Source organism: Erythrolamprus reginae, chromosome 10 (genome assembly GCF_031021105.1).
Source record: "Erythrolamprus reginae isolate rEryReg1 chromosome 10, rEryReg1.hap1, whole genome shotgun sequence".
NCBI lineage: Eukaryota > Metazoa > Chordata > Lepidosauria > Squamata > Dipsadidae > Erythrolamprus > Erythrolamprus reginae.
Window position 1 is genome coordinate 30,673,912 of NC_091959.1, and position 22,776 is coordinate 30,696,687.

Below are 22,776 nucleotides of genomic sequence, written 5' to 3' on the forward strand. Positions count from 1 at the left end.
ATTATATTTTCTCTCTGTTTTGTCAGTATACAATTGACTATTTTTCCTTCAACTTTTTCATTCACTTTTAAAGATAATGGCAGTATTATTTAACCATATTTGGAGATTAGACAATTCTAGAAGAAAGACCGAATGTGGCATAAGAAACAATGTTTTCTCTATTTCAAATTCATGAATGTTCCCATTTTAGTTTCATCCCTTTCTGGAGAAGAATGAATTTTGGAATATTTCACACTTGAAACTGTACTTGGACCAAAATGGAGAGATAAAAGCAGATCTGGGCATGTTCTGTTACTTCGTTCTCCCTAAGGGGGAGCCCAAGAAAGAGATTCTGGCATATTTTATAAGGCAGAGACTTTCTATCAACCAAGATGCTCTTTCACAGTTAAAGTTGCTTAATAAGGTGGGAGAAATCTTGCTGTCTTTTTCCTGTATCCCAAAGCCTGAGGTCCCATTTCAAGTGGGGAAAGCCTGGAGTCTCCAAGGTGGTTGGCCTGCCATGCCAGTTGGAGTCATTTAATGGAAGTTCTTTATTTATTTTTTGAAATATTTTTATTAATTTTTTAAAATGTAAGACAAAACAAAACAAACAACATTTAACATGTAAAGGAGCTACAATTGCTCCGCTAAGTATAGAAGTCAACTTCCAACTCTGTTGTTATTATTATTATGTAACATTTCCTTCCAAAATGTTTTTATTTCTTGCACCTTTCTTCCTCCCCTTCCAAAATCTCTCTTTTTTAAAATTCCTTCTTTTATCATAACAAAAAATCTCTTAAAATATCTTTAGGAATGTAATCAAACCTGTTATCTTAATCTTCATTACAATATCATATAATTTTCTTAATAATTGGGATTTTATATATTATTTCGCAGTCGGTGTTAGTGGGGGGTCAGAGGTCGGCTCCAAGGTCTCTCCCTTGTGGGGTGCCTCAGGGGTCGGTCCTCTCCCCCCTGCTATTTAATATCTACATGAAACCGCTGGGAGAGATCATCCAAGGACATGGGGTGAGGTATCATCAATATGCTGATGATACCCAGCTTTACATCTCCACCCCATGTCCAGTCAACGAAGCGGTGGAAGTGATGTGCCGGTGCCTGGAGGCTGTTGGGGCCTGGATGGGTGTCAACAGACTCAAGCTCAACCCAGATAAGACGGAGTGGCTGTGGGTTTTGCCTCCCAAGGACAATCCCATCTGTCCGTCCATCACCCTGGGGGGGGGGGGAATTATTGACCCCCTCAGAGAGAGTCCGCAACTTGGGCGTCCTCCTCGATCCACAGCTCACATTAGAGAACCATCTTTCAGCTGTGGCGAGGGGGGCGTTTGCCCAGGTTCACCTGGTGCACCAGTTGCGGCCCTATCTGGACCAGGACTCATTGCTAACAGTCACTCATGCCCTCATCACCTCAAGGTTCGACTACTGTAATGCTCTCTACATGGGGCTACCTTTGAAAAGTGTTCGGAAACTTCAGATCGTGCAGAATGCAGCTGCGAGAGCAGTCATGGGCTTACCTAGGTATGCCCATGTTTCACCATCACTCCGCAGTCTGCATTGGCTGCCGATCAATTTCTGGTCACAATTCAAAGTGTTGGTTATGACCTTTAAAGCCCTTCATGGCATTGGACCAGAATATCTCCGAGACCGCCTCCTGCCGCACGATTCCCAGCGACCGATTAGGTCCCACAGAGTGGGCCTTCTCCGGGTCCTGTCAACTAAACAATGTCGGTTGGTGGGCCCCATGGGAAGAGCCTTCTCTGTGGCGGCACCGGCTCTCTGGAACCAACTCCCCCCAGAGATTAGAACTGCCCCTACTCTTCCTGCCTTCCGTAAACTCCTTAAAACCCACCTTTGCCGTCAGGCATGGGGGAATTGAAACACCTCCCCCGGGCATGTTTAATTTATACATGGTATGCTTGTGTGTGTGTGTGTTTGTTAATATATGGGGTTCTTTTAAATCTTTAAATATTTTAAAGTTATTTGGATTATTCATATTTGTGCTATCTTGTTGTGAGCCGCCCCGAGTCTTCGGAGAGGGGCGGCATACAAATCTAAATAATAAAAATAAATAAATAAATAAATAAATTTCAAAACAATTGCTTAAATCAAACTCCCATGTGATAAATATTCAGATTTTCCATTTAAAACATATTTCATAAGTTAAAATCATTGCTATCTCAAATAGATCAGTAAATAACAATTGGGGATTACTCAATCATTAATTGTAAAATCTTTCTTCTACATGATACAGTGATACCTCGTCTTACGAACTTAATTCATTCTGTGACCAGGTTCATAAGTAGAAAAGTTAGTAAGGCAAAGCAATTTTCCCCATAGGAATCAATGTAAAAGCAAATAATGTTTGCAACCCCATCCCATATGTCACTCCTTTTGCCTTGCGCCGCTGGGAATCCCCATCTCCAGACTTCCGTTGCCAGCCAAAGCGCCCGTTCTTCCATTGCTGGGATTCCCCTGAGCCTTCCCTCGCTGAGAAACCCCACCTTTGAACTTCCGTTGCCACTGGGATTCAAAGCAGTGCCAGCAAAAATGAAGGGAATTCCAGCAAAGGGAGGCTCAGGGAAATCCCAGTGCTTCGGCTGGCAACAGAAGTTTGGATGCAGGGCATCCCGGCAGTGGCGGCTCGGATTCGTAAGGTGAAAATAGTTCAGAAGAAGAGGCAAAAAAATCTTAAACACCGGGTTCGTATCACAAAAAGTTTGTATGGAGAGGGGTTCGTAAGATGAGGTATCACTGTATTTATCTTGCATAAGAAGAAACCATACTCTTAAAAAGGTTAAAGCTATTCTTATTAATTATGTAGAACAAATGATTAATGACAAAATTCATACTATTATATTATCCTAAGCTTTGTATTGTTTTAAAGAAGTCAGCATTAACAATCTTCTTGGGTAGGATAAGTATAGTTGGAAGAAAAAGTTTAATTACACAGAGTTATCCCCACTTGAAGCAACATTTTCTTACAAAATAACCTCTTTTGTTACTAGAAATTAATCAAATTTAAATGGGTAACTTACATTTTACTTGTACATTTTATTTACTTGTAAAATATTGTTGCTGGCTTGATGAGAAGAGAAAGCCATGGTTCCTTTGTTCTGAAAGTCTCTTCAATCCTCCCGCCCTTTTCCCCAGTGCTTCCTGTAGAGGAGAAACTGTGATTGGTTCAGCCTGCTGCCAATCAGGCAGCTGAGGGGTGCTGCCAGCTGGACTGTAGCAAGAGCAGAAGCATCCGTGCAAAGAAAAAAACCTCATGTTGCCGGAGCCATGAAGTTTCCTTCCTCCCTGCCTTTCACACCCGAACTGTGCAGCTTTGGATGTTTGTTTGTTTGTTTGTTTGTTTGTTTGTTTATTTATTTATTCAATTTTTATGCCACCCTTCTCCTCAGATTCAGGGTGGTTTACAACATGTTAGCAATAGCACTTTTTAATAAAGCCAGCATATTGCCCCCACAATCCAGGTCCTCATTTTACCCAGTTCAGAAGGATGGAAGGCTGAGTCAACCTTGAACTGGTGATGAGATTTGAACTGCTGACCTACAGATCTGCAGTCAGCTTCAGTGGTCTGCAATATAGCACTCTACCTGCTGCGCCACCCCATCTCTTATATAATATAATATTCTTATATTAGAAGCATTGCGATAATTTGGGAGATTTGGAGTTTCAGATGTACAAACTTCTGTTAAAATAACATTACAATAAAATTGAATTAGTTCACAAGATGTTTCCTGTTTGGTTTATCAGGGAGAAGATTAACCTGACATCTTTCTTGTTGATTAATCCATGCTTTCTGATAATTAACCTTCTGTTTACAATGAGTTTATGAATAATCTCTTTGTCTCCATCACTCATTTTATTTCTCACTTTCTCTGGAAGGTTCTACAACTATTTACTAGGTTGTGTCAATTATATTTTCCCCAATATATTTTCTCAGAATATGATTGACCAATCTTGCTGAACATTCTTTGTTAGCTTATGAAGATAATGTTCTCCTAGCTAAGCATATTTGAAAGATGGAAAATAGTTGAAGGAATATTCAAATCTGTGACAAGAAACAAATGTTCTGCTTTTCAAATTCTTGGGTGTTTCAATACTAGTTTAATCCCTTTCTGGAGAAGAATGAGTTTTGGAATATTTCCCACTTTAAACTCTACTTGGACCAAAATGGAGAAGTAGCAGCAGATCTGGGCATGAAAGGCTTCTTGATTCTCCCGGAGGAGGATCCCAGGGAAGAGATCCTGGGAATTAGTGAAAGACAGAGATTTTTTATCAGACAAAATGCTCTTACACAGCTTAAGCTGCTCAACAAGGTGGGTGAAATTATGGCATCTTTTCCCTGTTTTCAAACTCTGAGGTCCCATTTCAAGTGAGCTCAGCCTTGTCCCCAAGGTGCAATGAGGACTGATCCGATGTATCCCCAAAGTCGTAACTTTCCTGTGTTATGAAGAACATCTGGGCATCACCCTGGTCTCTTTTGCCCTACTCTTCTTCCTGACCACAGGCATTGTTTTCATCGTCTTCATTAAATATAGAGAAACTCCCATTGTCAAATCCAACAATCGGGAACTCTCGTACATCCTCCTGGTCTCTCTTTTGCTTTGCTTCTTGTCTTCTTCTCTCTTCATTGGTCAACCAAGAGAAACTACCTGCCTTCTCCGACAAACAGTTTTCAGCATCATCTTCTCAGTTGCCATTTCTTCTCTATTGGCCAAAACCATCACGGTGGTACTGGCTTTTCTGGCCACAAAACCAGGAAACCGAGTAAAGAAATGGTTGGGGAAGAGCTTGGCCAACTCCATCATCCTTTCTTCTTCTGTTGTCCAAATTGTCATCTGCTCCATTTGGCTGGGAGTTTCTCCCCCATTCCCTGACTCTGACCTCCACTCCCAGCATGGAGAGATCATCCAGCAATGCAACGAAGGGGCTGTTCTCATGTTCTACATCACCCTCAGCTATATGGGCTTCCTGGCTGCCATCTGCTTCATGGTGGCTTTCCTGGCCAGGAATATGCCTGGGGCCTTCAACAAAGCCAAGCTGATCACTTTCAGCATGCTGGTCTTCTGCAGTGTCTGGGTGACTTTTGTGCCAACCTACCTGAGCACCAAAGGGAAATACATGGTGGCTGTTCAGGTCTTCTCCATTGTGGCCTCCAGTGCTGGGCTGCTGGGCTGCATCTTCACCTCCAAGTGCTACATTATTCTTCTAAGGCCAGACCTGAATACAAGGGAGCATCTTACAACCAGAACAAATGTAAAAACATGATATATAACACCATTGTGATATTGGAAAAATTGTTAACATTACTTTTATTTGATTTCTATTTAGAGGGTATGCAAGAATCAATGAAAACCATATCTGTATGTTCCAAAATGGGAAATTGTTGAATGATGGGAATTCTTGCAGCTCCATCCCCTTTCAATAAATCTTGCTAAAGAGATCTCTGTAACATTCAGAGGAATTCAGCTGTTCAGCAACAACTGTGAATGTGAAATCTTATAGAAAATAATGTGGGCACTTGCTCCTTTTGACAGCAGGTAAAAGTGTGGGAGAGAAAGAGAGTGAGCATGAAAAGAGGTCAGGAGGAAGTTGTGGGAGCCAAGCACCAGCCTAGTGGCCTAGACCCTTATCAGTCAGGGTTCAGGCCCAGCTACAACACTAAAACTGCTTTAGTCACTCTGATGGATGATCTCTGGCGAGCCCGACATAGAGGTCATTCCACTATCTTGGTGCTTCTTGACGTCTCAGCGGCTTTCAATACCATTGACCATGGTATCCTTCTGCAACGACTAGACTGGTTGGGAGTGAGAAGCACCGTACTAAAGTGGTTCTCCTCCTATCTCTCCAATCAGTCGCAGTCAGTGTTGGTGGGGGGACAGAGGTCGACCCCTAGGCCCCTCCTCTGTGGGGTGCCTCAGGGATCAGTTCTCTCCCCTCTCCTATTTAACATCTACCTGAAACCACTAGGTGAGATCATCTGAGGAGATGGGGTGAAGTATCAACAGTATGCTGAGGATACCCAGCTCTACATCTTCACCCCATGTCAATTCAGTGAAGCGATGGATGTGATGTGCCAGTGCCTGGAGGCTGTGCGGGTCTGGATGGGTGTTAACAGGCTCAAGCTTAACACCGACAAGACTGAATGGCTCTGGGCATCCTCTCTGAAGGACCATACCATTTGTCCCTCCTTAGTTAGGGGGGAATATTGACCGCCTCAAAGAATGTCCACAATCTGGGCATCCTCCTAAATCCATAGATGAGACTGTCACAACATCTCTCAGCTGTGACTAGGGGGACATTTGCACAGGTTCTGCCTAGTACACCAGTTGAAGCCCTATCTGGATCAGGAGTCTCTTCTCACAGTGACTCACACCCTTATCACCTCGCGTCTTAACTACTGCAATACGTTCTACATGGGGCTACTCTTGAAAAGTTTTCGGAGACTACAACTGGTCCAAAATGCAGCTGTGTGAGCTGTTGTGGGTGTGCCTAGGTACACTCACATCACGCCAACACTCTGTGAGCTGCACAGGCTCTCAATCAGTCTCCGGACACAATTCAAGGTGTTGGCTATTATCTACATGGCTATTTATTGGACCATCTTCTACTGCATATCTCCCAGTGACTGATTAGGGCCCATAAGGTTGGCCTTTTCAAGGTCCCATAACTAGACAGTGTCGGCTGGTGGGACCACATGGGAGGGCCTTCTCTACAACAGCTCCAGCTCTCTGGAAACAACTACCCCCGCAGATCCATACTGCCCCCACTCTCCTGGCCTTCTGGAAGGCCATGAAAACTTGGGTTTGCTGGCAGGCCTGGGACCTATGAGCCATACTATCTAGCCCTGGCTAAGAGGATATGAATGATTTGGTTTTTGGGGTGGGTGAGGGGGTTACATTGCTTTTATATTGTTTTAAATTGTTGTACGCAACCTAGAGCCCGGAAGGAGTTGGGCAGCTTATAAATCTTATAAATCTCCATGAGAATGCCAGAATGATGTGAAATGCCATGTTTGACTGGCTCTCAGCTGGGAAGGGAAATATTTATCACACTTATGTAATTTTTTTAATGTTATTTTTATATAATTCTTTATATATATATATATATATGTATGTATCACATATTTTTGCTGAATATTTTAGTTTAGTTTAGTTTAGTTTATTTAGATTTGTTTGCCGCCCCTCTCCGAAGACTCGGGGCGGCTAACAACAATAAAAAACAATAAAATTAAGGGAGACTAGGATAGCGTTATTTCGACCTTGTTCTGGCTTCATCAGCTAGCCATACCCTTCCTGGGATTTGATCCTGGTGCTTCTGCCTTGTAAGGCAGAGAATTAACTACTAGATCACCAGATCTGATCCCTTCAGCTTTGTACCAGGGAGGGGCTATATGTTTTTTCTGTTGGATCACCCTGGTATATTGAAGGAACGTCACAGCTCCTTTTTTGCCTCTAGGCCCAACCCAGGGCCATTTCAAGGCAGTTAATTTATTCATAGCCAACAGTGAAAACAATGTCCTCAAAAGGGGCTAAGTGCAACCCAGCCGTGTGGGGTCACTCACGAACGCGAATCCTAGAAAGAAATACTGGACACATTCTCTCTCTGGGTGAAGTGACATGGTGTAGAGCCATGTACCCATTTTTATTTGGGAACATAAGGAAATGGGGGATAATTACATATACATGTCAAATGATACATCCAATAACATAACTTCAAATGTATCTTTTGAGTTCTTCCTTTTCCCATAGATATCAAGAAGCAATTTCCTAGAAAACTCTTCCCAAGAGTTCCTCACACCTAATTTCTCTGAAGTCTTCTGCCTTATCTCACTAATCTTCCTTAATTACCCTGTCATCCTGTTGTATGCTTCAGGCAATGTAAATCCCCCCCCCTTTGATCCTATAACGTCCTGTCCGGAGTGGTGAAAACTTTGTTTATTGTGAGATGTTTATTTGAGCCCTTTTGTTTCCCTGTTGTAATTGCCAGGAATGCAGATTACGCGAGTTTAGTGCCCTCCTGTCCTGGGTTATAGAATCAGGGTAAGCAGAGTATTTTTATGCTAGAGGTCCAGATTTATAAATCCTATTCTAACATTTATGCTATACAGTGATCCCTCGATTAGCACGGTCTCGATTAGTGCGAAACGCTGCAACGCGGTTTTTCAAAAAATATTAATTAAAAAATACTCCACGGTTTTTTTGCTATACCACGGTTTTTCCCACCCGATGACGTCATACGTCATCACCAAGAGTCACTTCTCTGTCTCTTTCTCTTTCTTTCCTGTCACTATGCTTCAATCATTTTCTCATTTCTCTTTTTTCTCCCCTTTTTTCTATCATTTCTCTCTCTCTTTCTTCCTCTCTCACACTCTCTTCCTCCCTTCTCTCTCCCCCCCTCCACTTGCCCACGAGAAGAAAAAAAGCAACCTCTGCCGGGCAGCTCCCCTTGTGCCCCCGCTTTGTGCCTGCCTCTTTTGGGGATTTCTTTTTCTTTTCTTTTTTGCGCTGGCAGCGGGAGCTGTTGGGGAGGGCTCTGCCGGGAAGGCCTCTCAGCTGCAGAGCCGAATGGGGGCGGAGGCAACAGCGGAGCCCGGCGCTGGGGCCATGCGAGGCTGTTCATCCAGGGGGGCGTGGACTGGCAAGTCGCCCTCCTTTCTCTCTCTTTCTCAAGATCGCTTGCCGCTTGCCGCTTGCCTATTGCAGCGAAGGAGGCGAAGCAAGGCTCCAAGCTGCAAAGCGGCAAGCGGCAAGCGATCTTGGAGTTTCCCCTTTGCCTGGGCGGCAGGAAGACCAAGGGAAGGTTCCTTCAGCCGCCCAACACCTGATCCGCTCCGCAGCGCGGCAGCAGCGAGGAGCCGAAGATGGGGTTTCCCCTTTGCCTTTACCCCATCTTCGGCTCCTCGCTGCTTCCGCGCTGCGGAGCAGATCAGCTGTTGGGCGGCTGAAGGAAACTTCCCTTGGTCTTCCCCGCCGCCCACACGCAAACTCCACCATCTGCGCATGTGCGGCCATGAAAAAAATGGCGCACATGCGCAGATGGTGGTTTTTACTTCCGCATCCAGTATAACGCGGAAATCGGTTAGCGCGGGAGGTCTTGGAACGTAACCCCCGCGCTAACTGAGAGATCACTGTACTGCAACAGCCAACAAACTATGTTCTGTACATATCACATATTTTTGCTGAATATTTTAAAATTAAGGGAGATTAGGATAGTGCTATTTCGGCCTTGTTCTGGCCTCATCAGCTAGCCATACCCTTACTGGGATTTGATTTGATCCTGGGGCTTCTGCCTTGTAAGGTAGAGAATTAACCACCAGGCCACCAGATCTGATCTCTTCAGCAGAACAACTGTTTGGGATTTCAGTTTGAGATTATGTTTTTGTTTGCATTATTTGTACCTAAAAAAAATAAATAAAGTAAATTAAAAACAACAAAGTTTGTAATGAAATTTCCACCATGTTTTTTTCTTTCAAGCAGAGAAATGAAACAGCGGTTTTCTGGCCCTTTAATTTCCCACTCTACAATTTCTGCCTAAAGCATTTTCTCTGCTCCTCTTGCAAGATTGTCTTGTCTGTGAAGGGCTGGAGAAGATGTCCAGAGAAAGGGGACCTAGAGACTCTCCCCAGGAGGAGGTTAAAGAGATCCTGTCTAAAGGCAGGTCACAAAAGTTCAATGCTGCATAATATTCATCCAGGTCCAAGAAGGATGTGAATATAATGAGGGGGGGGACTTATAGGTTTCTAGGAAAAGGCAGCCCTGGAAGCTCTCCAACCACAGAGATTGTGGATCAATTGGGAATCAATGTTTTTGTTTCAGAATAGCTCCTAATTGTGAATAGGATCCCTTTGCAGATTCTATTTTCAAGAGATAACAAAAGCTCTGATGGATCAGACCAAGATCAGTCCAAGATTCACAGTGACCACAGAGGCCTCTGGTTCTCCCAAAAGCAGAAGGAGGCAGAATTTTATGGCTTAGCCCCATATGGAACAGTTGTTTTCCCACAATTTCACCTTCCCTCATCCCACCACACAGGATTGGACACTCGGCTATCTCATGATCCAGGAATCCCAGACAGATCTGAGAACCTTTTTCCAAGTTTCACATCCACCATCAAAAAGTCCCCAAAGAACTCCAGAGTCTCCTGGTGAATGTCCCTCAGCTACCTTTGATTCTCCCCCGCCCCTGCATTCCTGCCCCTCTCCCAATCACAGAAGTCTCTTCCTGCAGTTGCGCATTCTGGCTCCCCCCTGAAAGAGACAGCCCTCCACCTGCCTGAGCCCCTCAGGCAGGGGGGAGGTGTGGGAGCCCCCAAAGACACTGACCATCTGCCATTGATAAAGGCAGAGGGAGAAAGAATCCCCATAGCTAAGCCACGTGGATATAAAGCTATTCCACTCACTGCCTGTAGGGATCAGTCTGCAGTGTGGACTTTAAGTCAAACCTGGTCTCTACAGGCAGTGAAAAGGACAGCTGTCCTCCATTTTGTGTCCTCCCTTTTGTTGTCCAAGTCCCTTTTTGGAGAGGATTCTTTTGCCCTCCATAAAGAGGGAAGCAGTTAGATTCCAAAAATCCTTCAGGACCAGCACGCTCCCCAAGCTTTGGTCAAAAGCAGTAGTCATCCCCATTTTCAAAAAAGGAGACCCTTCACTAGTGGACAACTACAGACCAATATCTCTCTTTTGCTTCCCTTGTAAAATCATGGAATCAGTTATAAATTGATCAATCACCCTCTACTTAGAATCTAATAACCTACTCTCAAACAAACAATTTGGATTCAGAAATAAATTATCCTGCAACCTACAACTACTTCACTGCAAAAACATTTGGACTACCCAACTCAACCAAGGAAAATCCATTGATGCAATTTATATAGACTTTTGCAAAGCCTTCGATTCAGTGGTCTATGACAAACTACTCCTAAAACTCAAATCCTATGGCATCTCAGGACTCCTCCACAACTGGATTACTGCATTCCTGTCAAACAGGCAACAAATTGTCAAAATTGGTAGTGCCATCTCCACCCCCGCCCCTGTCATAAGCAGCGTTCCCCAGGGAAGCGTACTAGGTCCTACTCTCTTCATTCTCTACATCAATGACCTCTGTGACCATATCGAAAGCAACTGTGTTCTTTTTGCCGACGATGTGAAACTTTTCAACACCACTGATAACACACTCACTCTCCAAAAAGACCTGGACTTTGTCTCAGACTGGTCTAACACCTGGCAACTTCAAATATCAACCAACAAATGCTCTACCCTCCACATCGGCAAAAAGAATCCAAACCACATATACGAACTGAATAAACAATCTCTCACTGCTAACCCACACTCAGTAAAAGACCTTGGAATACTAATATTGAATGACCTAAGTGCTAAAGCCCACTGCAACAATATCGCCAAAAAAGCTTCTAGAGTTGTTAACCTGATCCTACGCAGCTTCTGCTCAGGCAATCTCACATTACTCACAAGAGCCTACAAAACTTTTGCCAGACCCATCCTAGACTACTGCTCATCTGTCTGTAACCCATACCACATCTCAGACATCAACACCCTTGAAAATGTCCAAAGATATTTCACCAGAAGAGCCCTTCACTCCTCCACTCGAAACAGAAGATCCTACGAAAATAGACTAACAATCCTGGGCCAAGAAAGCCTAGAACTACGGCGCCTAAAACATGATTTGAGTATTGCCCACAAGATCATATGCTGCAATGTCCTACCGGTCAATGACTACTTCAGCTTCAACCACAATAACACAAGAGCACGCAACAGATTCAAATTTAATACGAACGCTCCAAACTTGACTGTAAAAAATATGATTTCAACAATCGAGTTATTGAAGTGTGGAACTCATTACGGGACTCAATTGTGTCAACCCCTAACCCCCAAAATTTCTCCATTAGACTCTCCATGATTGACCTCTCCAGGTTCCTAAGAGGCCTGTAAGGGGCGTACATAAGTGCACTGGTGTGCCTTTCGTCCCCTGTCCAATTGTCTTTCCTCTCTTTCACCTATCATATATATTCTCTTCCTTTCATATATCCTCTCCTCTAAGTTCACATTTACCCTTATATATATTACCACATGTCTATTTTCTTCCTATGTATTTGTGTATTGGACAAATGAAATAAACAAACAAACAAACAAACAAATAAATAAATGACAGATGGAGTTGGAAGACACTTTAAACTGCCCTGTGGTTTACTAGAGTATATTTCTCAACCTTACCAACCTGAAGTTGAGTGGACTTCAACTCCCAGAATTCTACAGACAGCACTCAGGGTCCTTCTTCCCCTGGGCCTTTTCATGCTTTGGTTGTCCTTCTCACTGCCTGTAGGTGAGACTGTGCTCTGCCTTTTAATCATAACTGGCCTCCTCAGGCAGTGAGGAGGACATCTAAAGCTGCCAAAGACCCAGGTATGGTTTTTTTAGGCCCATTTCCACAAGACCTTTTGAATATGCATAATTTCTGATCTTCTATGTGTGTTTCCCTTTCATCTCCCCTAGAGAGGAAAACCTGGATTCTCTGGATCTCTAATTCCAGATTCCAGATCCAAGGGACAACTTTTTAATCTGGACTCTACCCCCAGAGAAGGGGCAGAATCTGGGGCTTCCCAGCCTCTCCAGGCAACTGACGTTCCCCCTTCAGAGGGAGCTGCTCTGGCTGAAGTGAATTGGGGGCTCAAAGCCCTTTCAGAGCAGGCTCATCAATGGATAAGACATGCCCCTAGGGGAAGGCAGCCGTTGGTGGTTATTTTTCAAATCTTAGCCAATCAGAGCCTTTGCTTGTGATGTCAGAAGCTCCTCCTGTGCTCATTGGCTGGAGCTCTCCATGGCAACCACCAGCATCCTCGGGGAGCCTGGACCACCTAATGGAGGCTCTGCTCAAAATCCCTGGAAAGTGGCTGGATTGGATGGCTGGCACTGGGGGCATCGCAGGGTCTCCCTCGCCTGAGCTCCTCAGGAGGGAGAGACCTTCCCTTAAGGTAGAATTAAGGAAAGGCTGGAAGAAGAGAGAAGGAGGTTCAATCAAACCCAACAGAAGTGCTGATACCTGCTGTATCCACAGCCTCCATACCTGAGACCAAACTCCTCATCCAACATGTTGAAGGTTCTTGTCTCCAGAAGGGGGGTAGTGCTGGCTGGTGGTGAAGGGTGCAGGAAAAAACCTGCAAGGTTTAGGGAGCAAAAAATGGCTTCAGGCTGTCCCAGTTGGATGGATATTGTGACCCCAAAGATTGACCTGCTTAATGATTTGGAGAAATTAACCTAAACAATGATTCTGTTGGCAAGATAGTAGTTATTTCCCAAACACACTTGGTCTGGCAATTGGAATATTCATTTATTTTCAATTTTTAATATTTGGATTTTTACACCCACCTTTATTATTTCTCTCAATAGCTAAAGGCAGTGAACGTATCTAATATTTCTTCATCCCCACAAGAACAAACCTTGTGAAGGCTGAGAGACGGACTATCTCAAGGTCACCCACCAGGCTTTTGTTTCTTAGATAGAACTCGTAAGTACTTGGGGTTTGGTAAGTGGGTGGGTGTTCATCTTAATTTGAATTGTTTATCACTTTTTCCTGTTATCAGCAGCACCAAAGCTGTCGAGCTGCCAATGAGAATTCAGACAAATAAAACTCAAGAGTACTTTTTGTAAAAGCTCAAAAGTGAATTTATCAAAATCAGAACAAGAAGCATTGAAAGAAAAGAAAAGTCTGAGAAAATGGCATGATACAAGCATATATCAAAACCCCTTTTCCACCCCCTTGGGACAATGCCCAATCCCCATTGTCCATAACCATCAGGTGGGACATCTTGTCCTTCACGTAACTTTTCTGGAATTTTCCTCTAACGGTCTTCTCCTGGTACCTAGGAAAAAGAAACCTAACTCTCCTCCTGCACTCTTCCCTCCCACACCCTTATCTCTAATCCACCCCGTTCCTATTGACAACAAAGCGAAAGAACGCGGCAACATAAGCGAAGGTTGACATTCAGACCCTCTGGAACAGGGACTTCAGTCCTATAAAAAGACAAAACAACACCAATATATACATTTATACATCAGGGCTTATTGGGGTACTTTGCTCTAAACCAATCAATTTCCCTCTGGGCATTCATGTGCTTCTCATCGACCCATTCCGTGTGAGAAGCAGGGAAGTGTTTCCATGCCACTAAATATTGAATTTTCCCCCTATGCTTACAGCACTTCTTTAACCTCAAAATGTTGCTCTCCCTCAATGAAAAAGGGGCTGGGGGATCTGCTTGAGCAGGGCGCAGGTCACAAATCTGTTCCAGTTTAAGTAAACGTACGTGGAACACTGGGTGAATTTTCCTTAATGTTTTCGGCAATTCTAATTTCATTGCCACCAAATTCACTGATGATTGGTTTTTAACTCACCAAGTGGATTGCACTCAGCCAAGTGGGCTGGTGTGGATAGGATCCTGTTTATATGTCCCTGCCTCCATGAGGACACTGATATTGGAAAGGAGACACGATTCCAAAGTAGCTGGTCATTTTCCGTTCCTGAAGACTCTACACCTGTTGAGAAGGCAGTTTTGGTGGCCTTCCATGAAAAAGGACATTGAGACTTATGTGGCAAGTATCCTGTTTGTGCGGCAACAAAGCGGGCCCCGGATGGTCCCCAAGGACTGTTGCAAACTGTGACGAGACCCAGAGCACCCTGGAAAGAAATTTCTATGGATTTCATTGTGGATCTACCTGAGAGTGGGGGGAATACGGTTGTTTGGGTTGTAACTGACCTTTTTTCTAAACAGGTTCATTTTGTGGCATGCCCAGAGATCCCCACCTCTAGAGCCTTAGAAAAATGGTCATACAACATGTCTATCGCCTTCATGGAGTTCCTGAGAGAGTCATATCAGACCGAGAGGTACAATTCACCTCAGACTTTTGGAAGGAGCTTTTGGGTTTGTTAGGTACAAAACAAGGGCTCAGTTCAGCCCACCACCCCAAACCAATGGGGGGTGCAAGAGGGCTAACTCCATGCTGGAACAGTACCTTAGGTATTACTTGAATTATCAGCAAGAAAGGAAGGAGGAAGGAGGTCTCGCCCTACCGATATGGAAAGACTATTACAATGTGACATCCCTAACGTGGATAAGGGAATGAATACTTTTAACTAACACCAGACTGTTAAATATAGAAGGTCATGATCTCCACTCAGGTTGGCACTTTTACTTATGGGGGGGGGGGGGGAATCAAAAACCCATAAATATTTTACTAACCATCTTATTAGGAAATCTTTGCTGTACACTTGGCTAAAAATTAGGAAACAACTCTATAAAGGAATCCCAACATGGTATGTACCTCTAGAAGCCTATTTACACCCTAACTTTCATAAAAAGAGCAACATAATAAGATACAAAGATATAATAAATACTAATGGAGAAATTAAATCAAGATCAGAACTGGAAACTATAGGCCAAAAGACAGAATGGTGGGAATATCTACAAATCCAATAAAAAATTACTAAAGACAAAAATATGCTGGGAATCGCAAAAAAAACCTGTTAGATAAAATATTTCTGGGACCACAAGAAAAACTAATAAAAAAATTCTATTGCTACTTAACAACTTATGAATTCGACAATACCAAAATAAAAACTAACTTTAAAAAATGGAATTTTGATCTTAAAAAATGAAATTAAAGCTGAAGAATGGCAACTTATATGGAGCAGGAACTTTAAATTGACTTTAGCCATCCAATATAAGGAAAATTTGATCAAAATGTTTTACAGATGGCACGTTGCTCCTATAAAATTAGCTAAGCTAAATAAAAAATTGTCATCTACTTGCTGGAAATGTCAAAAAGAACAAGGCACTTACTTCCACTTATGGTGGCAATGTGAAAAATCGCAGGCTTATTGGAAAAAAATAGGAGTCTGGCTAAATGAAATTTTAAACTTTAAACTAGACATAACACCAGAATGCTTTCTTTTAGGTATTCTAAGACACAATATTTCCAAAAATCAAGTTTACCTAATTATTCATAATTCTACAGCAGCCAGATTAGCATTTTCTCAATGGTGGAAAAACAAACACATACCTCAATATGACTTAATAATAGAAAAAATTAAATATTGTGCAGAAATGACCAAATTAACTCTGGAAATTAGAAATAATGATGATTCTCTATTCAATAACTGCTGGGATTCCTTCTAACGCTGGTTAGAAAAAAAGAACAATTTGCCCAACAAATGTTAAGAATCCTATATATTTAAATAGATACATATCTGGTGTCAAATCTTCCCTTTTTTTCTAAATGGATGTATGAGACATCGATATATGTTAAAAGGGCACAACAGCATGTTAGCAATAGCACTTTTTGACAGAGCCAATATATTGCTCCCACAATCCGGGTCCTCATTTTACCCACCTCAGAAGGATGGAAGGCTGAGTCAACCTAACATATTTTCTTTGGCATTCCGATTTAGTCCCTGCATCAGTCCAAATGTGTGGAAAGTTGTCGTCATGGATTTGTCAAGAGGGCTCGAGAAGGAGAGCCAGTTTGCTACTATGACTGCGTTCCTTGTCTGCAGGGGACCATCTCCACTCAGGAAGGTGGGTGACACTGGAGGAAAGGAAGTGATTCATTACATACATCAAATAATTAAAGTTCCTATGATGGTTCTGAACATTTTACAGGAAATTATTCAGGTCCCAATTCTTCTTTCATTTTCATAAATGATTAAAAAAAAATATTTTTTTAAAAAAATGTCTTATACTACTTATCTTCTCTAATTGGAGGTGCTAAGAAATTTTTCTTTTTCCTCAGATACAAAAAAATGCACCAAGTGTCCAGATGATAAATATCCTAATGAGGACAGAGTCATATGTATCCCCAAAGTTATAACCTTTCCATCTTATGAAGAAGATTGGGCATCATCTTGTTCTCTTTTGCCCTACTTTTGTTCCTAAGCACAGGTCTTGTTTTAATCATCTTCATTAAGTACCTAGACACTCCCATTGTCAAAGCCAACAATCGGGACCTCTCCTACATCCTCCTGGTCTCCCTCCTGCTTTGCTTGTCCATTCTGGCGGTCTTGCAGGGGGCTCCCCAGGGGCTCCTGGTAGTTTTGGAAACACCAGTGGGGAACTCCGTGTCGGACTGAATATCTGAAGCAGTGGTGCCCAGGGAAATGGACAAAGCCAATCAACGTTTTTCATGAGAGGTGTGAGGGGCCTTCATTCATCTTGAGATTGCTGAGGTCAGTCTGGGTACAAATGGAGACATTAAAAATGCCCTCTGTCCTCCAGCCCTTTCCTTGATCTGCTGGCCAGTCTGACTTCCAGAAAAATGAGGGTGGTCAGTCTTTTGGCCTCCAGGAGGGATCCAGGGGAGAATGAAGGGAGGGGGCAGTGAGAGGCCTGCAATCCCTTCTGCCTGCAAAATGAGGAGGGGTGAGGACCCCTTTGGAGAAGGAGCAGGTCAGGGATTTGAGAGGGAGTAGAGGAGTGAAGTAGACCCAGAGACAGGGTTAGGTGAGAACGGTTCCTTTATTTCAGCTCAGTAGGATAAGTGACTTCAGCGGAGACCGTCTGCTCTACCTGGGAGAAACCGCTTCTTTTATACATTTGCGGTTCCCGCCAGAGAGAGAGCAGCCGCGTCTGAGCCAATCAGGAGCGACTTCCGGATTCTCGCTCAGACAGCGTTTCTACACTGAACCAAACTATTTACAAGGATACAACACCCCTCCCTCCTTAGTCAGGATACATCAATCACGAAAGCCACGTGATGAAGTCCTCCAATCTGCTGAGTCGTCGCGAGGCTCGCTCCGACCTGCGCAGTTCAATTGAGTCCTCGCTGCCGACGGTGGAGGTCGGTTCGTTTGCGCTTTCCCGGTGCGGCTGGGGCCTGGTTTGGGCTCCGGCCTGCTGGGTTGATCTGACCGTCACAAGACCGACCTCGGAGGATGAAGATGGTTCGGCGTCGCTGGAGGATCCTTCCTGACCCGTCTTTGAACGGGTCCAAAGACGGGCTACAAGAATGGTGGAAGGTCTGAAGTATAAAACGTATCAGGAAAGACTTAATGAACTCAATCTGTATAGTCTGGAAGACAGAAGGAAAAGGGGGGACATGATCGAAACATTTAAATATGTTAAAGGGTTAAATAGGGTTCAGGAGGGAAGTGTTTTTAACAGGAAAGTGAACACAAGAACAAGGGGACACAATCTGAAGTTAGTTGGGGGAAAGATCAAAGGCAACATGAGAAAGTATTATTTTACTGAAAGAGTAGTAGATCCTTGGAACAAACTTCCAGCAGACGTGGTTGGTAAATCCACAGTAACCGAATTTAAACATGCCTGGGATAAACATATATCCATTGTAAGATAAAATACAGGAAATAGTAAAAGGGCAGACTAGATGGACCATGGGGTCTTTTTCTGCCGTCAGTCTTCTATGTTTCTATGTTTCTATAAGTCCATTTGCCAGTCTATTAAATCAGGTTGCGCGTTACAGTCTGTTAAAGTGGGAGAATCTGTTTCAGCGGGTTGTTCCGATGAGTTTCCCATGCGCTTACGTACATGGTCAATGTGCCGCTTCCACATTCGACCATCCTCTAACTTAACAATGTATGTTTTTGGAGCGGTCTGTTGTACAATTTTTCCTTTCATCCAATTTACACCCCCATCAAAATTCTTTACAAACACATTTTGTCCCAAATACATTTGTCTCTCAGGGTTCACATACATAGGATTTTTGGTACAAAACCTTGGGTGTAACCTATCCAGGGGGGACCTCAGTTTCCTTCCCATCAGTACTTCAGCAGGGCTTATCCGCGTGTGAGAGTTTGGGGTAATATGCTGGGTTAACAAAAACTGGTCCAAATTCTGTTGTACATCCCCAGGGCCTGATCTGCGTAAAGCTTCCTTTGCCACCCGAATGTAACATTCTGCCAAACCATTAGCCCAGGGTGAATAAGGTGAGATGAGTGCATGTCTGATTCCTAAATTATCTAAGAACAATTCAAATTGCCTGGCTGTCAATTGGGGCCCATTGTCAGACACTAAGATATCAGGACAACCATGGGTGGCAAACAAACGGCGCAGAACCTTAATGTGGTTATATTGTTCATTGCTATGATTTCCACCCACTTGGAAAATGCATCAACTACTATTAGAAAGTATTGTGACCCCACTGGCCCTGCAAAATCAATATGGACCCTAGACCATGGTCCTGCCGGTTGTTCCCACTCTGCTGGAGTTGTTTTGGGGGGGGTTAGGCCATGACTCTTGGCATGGATCACATTTGGCTACCCAGTTTTCAATATCAGTGTCCAAACCTGGCCACCATAAGTGCCCCCTAGCTAGGCCCTTCATCCTGACAATCCCAGGATGGCCCACATGTAACATTTTGAGTACTTTGGTCTTTAGACTTCCAGGAATGATTACTCTATCACCCCACAACAGGCAACCTTTTACATATGACAATTCTAGTCTTTTGGTTTTGAAGTCACACAATTCAGGTTCCACAGAGTCGTTCTGCCACCCCTTAAGTACACAGTTTAGCACCTTTTTTAGGATTGGGTCTTGCTGCGTGTGTGCAGCCACTTCCCTTGCAGTGGTTAGTGGGTTGTCTTCAAGTTCTATCATTAGGACATCCGCAGACGGGGCAGGGTCCTCTACTAACTCTGCCATGGGGCACCTACTGAGACCATCTGCGTGGTTGATGGTTTTACCCCCTTTATGAATGAGCTCGTACTGGTATCCTGAGAGGAAAAGGGCCCATCTGATTAACCTTGGGGACATAAATGGGGGAGTAGGTTTGTTGGGGCTAAGAGGCCTAGTAAGGGCTTATGGTCGGTAACCAATTCAAAACTCCTGCCAAAAAGGTGTTTATGAAACTTCTTCACTCCTGCCACTAAAGCTAGAGCCTCCTTATCGAGTTGGCTGTAATTCCTCTCAGTATTGGTCATTGTTCTCGAAAAGAAGGCAATTGGGGCCTCTGTATTATTTGGCAAAACGTGTGCCAAGACCCCTCCCACGCCATATGGGGAAGCATCGCACGTAAGCCTGATGGGTAGCGAAGTACTATACTGGACTACCACACTTTTAGAAGTTAGCAACTGTTTTATTTGTATAAAGGCTTCGTGTTCAGTTCTCCCCCATGTCCAAGGGGTTTCTTTCTGGAGCAAACGGTGTAGAGGCTCTGCTGCTGTTGCCTTCTGTTTTAAAAAGACGGAGTAAAAGTTAAGAAGGCCTAAAAAAGCTTGCAATTCTGTCTTATTTTGTGGTTCTGGGGCTTCTCTAATGGCTCTCAATTTTTCAGTAGTGGGGTGGATACCTTCCCCATCAATTTTATAACCAAGGAATTCTACACTGTTGGTTCCCCACACACATTTGTCAGGTTTGATTCTTAGCCCTTTGTCCTGCAGTCTCTGAAGTACTTCCCTTATTCTTTTGTTGAGCTGCTCTTGGTTTTCCCCTGCAATTAAGATGTCATCAAAATAGGGAATGGCCCCTTTAATCCCTGATAACAACCGTTCCATTATGCTTTGGAATATCCCTGGGGCTATGCTTACTCCAAACTGTAATCTGGTACATTTAAAGGCACCCCTGTGGGTTACTATTGTCTGTGCGCGTGCTGTCGGTTCATCGACAGGAAGCTGCTGGTACGCTTGCACTAAATCGATTTTTGCGAACCTTTTTCCTTCCCCCAGGGAGTGAAGGAGCTGTTGTACCACAGGAATGGGGTAAGGGTGATGTTGGAGGGCTTTGTTGAGCGTAGATTTATAGTCAGCGCAAACCCTTAAGGAGCCATCCGGTTTCAGAGGCGTGACTATGGGTGTTTCCAATGGCCCCTGCTCTACAGGAATTAAAATGCCTTGGCTTATGAGCTTATCCAGCTGTAGGTCTAGTTTGGGGAGGAGCGGAAGGGGTACCCTGCGAGGTTTGAGCCGTACAGGCGGGACCTTGGGGTCAATAGAAAACGAGATAGGGGGCCCTTTATACAATCCCAAGGTGGGGCTAAACACTTCTGGGAATTCTTGTAAAAAGTTAGGCATGCTATCAGAGTTAACAGTACAAATACCAGAAATTTCAATTCCCAAAGGTTCCATCCAAGCCAACCCCAGGAGGGAGTGTTTAGCCCCTGTAACAACAATCATTGGTAGGGTACATTTAACATTTTTAAACACAATAGGTACATTCACTTGGCCTAAAACATGAATTATTCCCCCTTGAAAATCTCTAATTACCAACGAGGTTTGTACTAGCTCAGATTTGGAGAGTTTAGGCATATATAGTTTAAGCTTTTCCCACAGCATAATGGTGTATTTAGACCCCGTATCAAGTTCCATAGAACATGGTTTGTTGTTCAAAAGCAGGGAAATTACAATTTTGCCCCCATTTTTTGTTGCCGTGTTATTCACGGAAAATTGATTGTTACCTCTTGAGTAGTCGCGGTTAGCGGTTGGCTAGTTCTTGCGGCCGGAAAACCGGAAGGACCGGTTTTCGCGCGGTTGAGGTGTTTGATTCTGGAAACGCTGAGGACGCGGGGTGGAGAAGGCTTCTTCAGGCACAGCTACTCTGCAGGCTTCGGCGATATGGCCGCGTCGGTTGCAGCGGCGGCAATTGGCGTCCCGGAAAGGGCATCGTTGGCGCGGATGGTTTCCTCGGCAGCCGGCGCAGGGGGCGATGGGGCGAGGGTACCTGGGATGTCTTGGCTGGTCCTGTTGCAGCAGGAAACAGCTGTCCTCATTGAGAGCTGGTGGGCTGAGGTCGTCTGGGGCCTCGGCACGGGAAAACGAGGAGTTGATCTTGGCGATGACCTCCCGCTTGTCGTGCTCCTTCAGTTCCTTGGCGGCAGTGTTGGCGACCTCTGCGGTTTGAGCCAGCTTTATTACTGCCTGTAGGGTCGACTCGTCTTCGGTGAGGAGTTTGTTCCTGACCGTGGCATTTCTCATGCCGAAGATTAAGGCATCGGTGAGGCGAGCTTCCGGGTTATCAAACTTGCATTTTGCAAGCACCGTTCAAAGTCGCGTTGCGAATTGATTGATGGATTCCGATTCGAGCTGAGCCATTCTGGAAAATTGGTGCCGGAAAACGACGGCTGGTTTCGTTGGCTTGAAATGGCTCGCGAGCTTGGCTTGTAGGACATCCCAAGCGACGGATTTGGCTGGCAGTGGGTCGGTGAGTGTCTGGGCGAGGTCGAAGATTTCTGGACCGCAGTAGTTCAGGAAGATGGCCCGCTTTCGTTCGGCATCGGCGTCCCTTATTCTCGCTGCCTCGAGGAAGATCTCGAACTTGGCTATGTAGGCGTCCCAGGAGGATTTCTCCGGGTCGAAGAACTCGGGAGCCCGGCCGATCTGTAGGTTGTTCATTCTGCACGCGTGGTTCTTCCGTCCGTCGTCGCCAGTAAAGTAGACCCAGAGACAGGGTTAGGTGAGAACGGTTCCTTTATTTCAGCTCAGTAGGATAAGTGACTTCAGCGGAGACCGTCTGCTCTACCTGGGAGAAACCGCTTCTTTTATACATTTGAGGACCGCCAGAGAGAGAGCAGCCGCGTCTGAGCCAATCAGGAGCGACTTCCTGATTCTCGCTCAGACAGCGTTTCCACACGGAACCAAACTATTTACAAGGATACAACAAGGAGCATAGAAGACGGGATGCCTCAGGGTATTTTTTTCTATTTTACACGTTTCTGAGCTGCTCGACTTCCTCAAAGAGTTCCCAGCTTTGTGAGAAAATCAGCTAGACCAGTGGTGGATAACCTTTATGCCATCACATGGGAAAAGAGAGGGG

At 44.3% G+C, this 22,776-nt stretch overlaps 1 long non-coding RNA gene across 2 annotated transcripts in view; it reads right to left on the bottom strand.

Moving 5' to 3' along the window:
* Positions 1-13,663: 13,663 nt before the first annotated feature.
* Positions 13,664-22,776, bottom strand: part of LOC139172860 (uncharacterized) — a 40,432-nt gene continuing 31,319 nt past the window's right edge. For both annotated transcript variants that reach the window (XR_011559943.1, XR_011559942.1), the window contains 2 exons: positions 16,409-16,603; positions 13,664-14,035 (listed from right to left, as the gene is read on the bottom strand). This is a non-coding gene — a long non-coding RNA (uncharacterized lncRNA). The remainder of the gene's footprint in view (positions 14,036-16,408; positions 16,604-22,776) is intronic.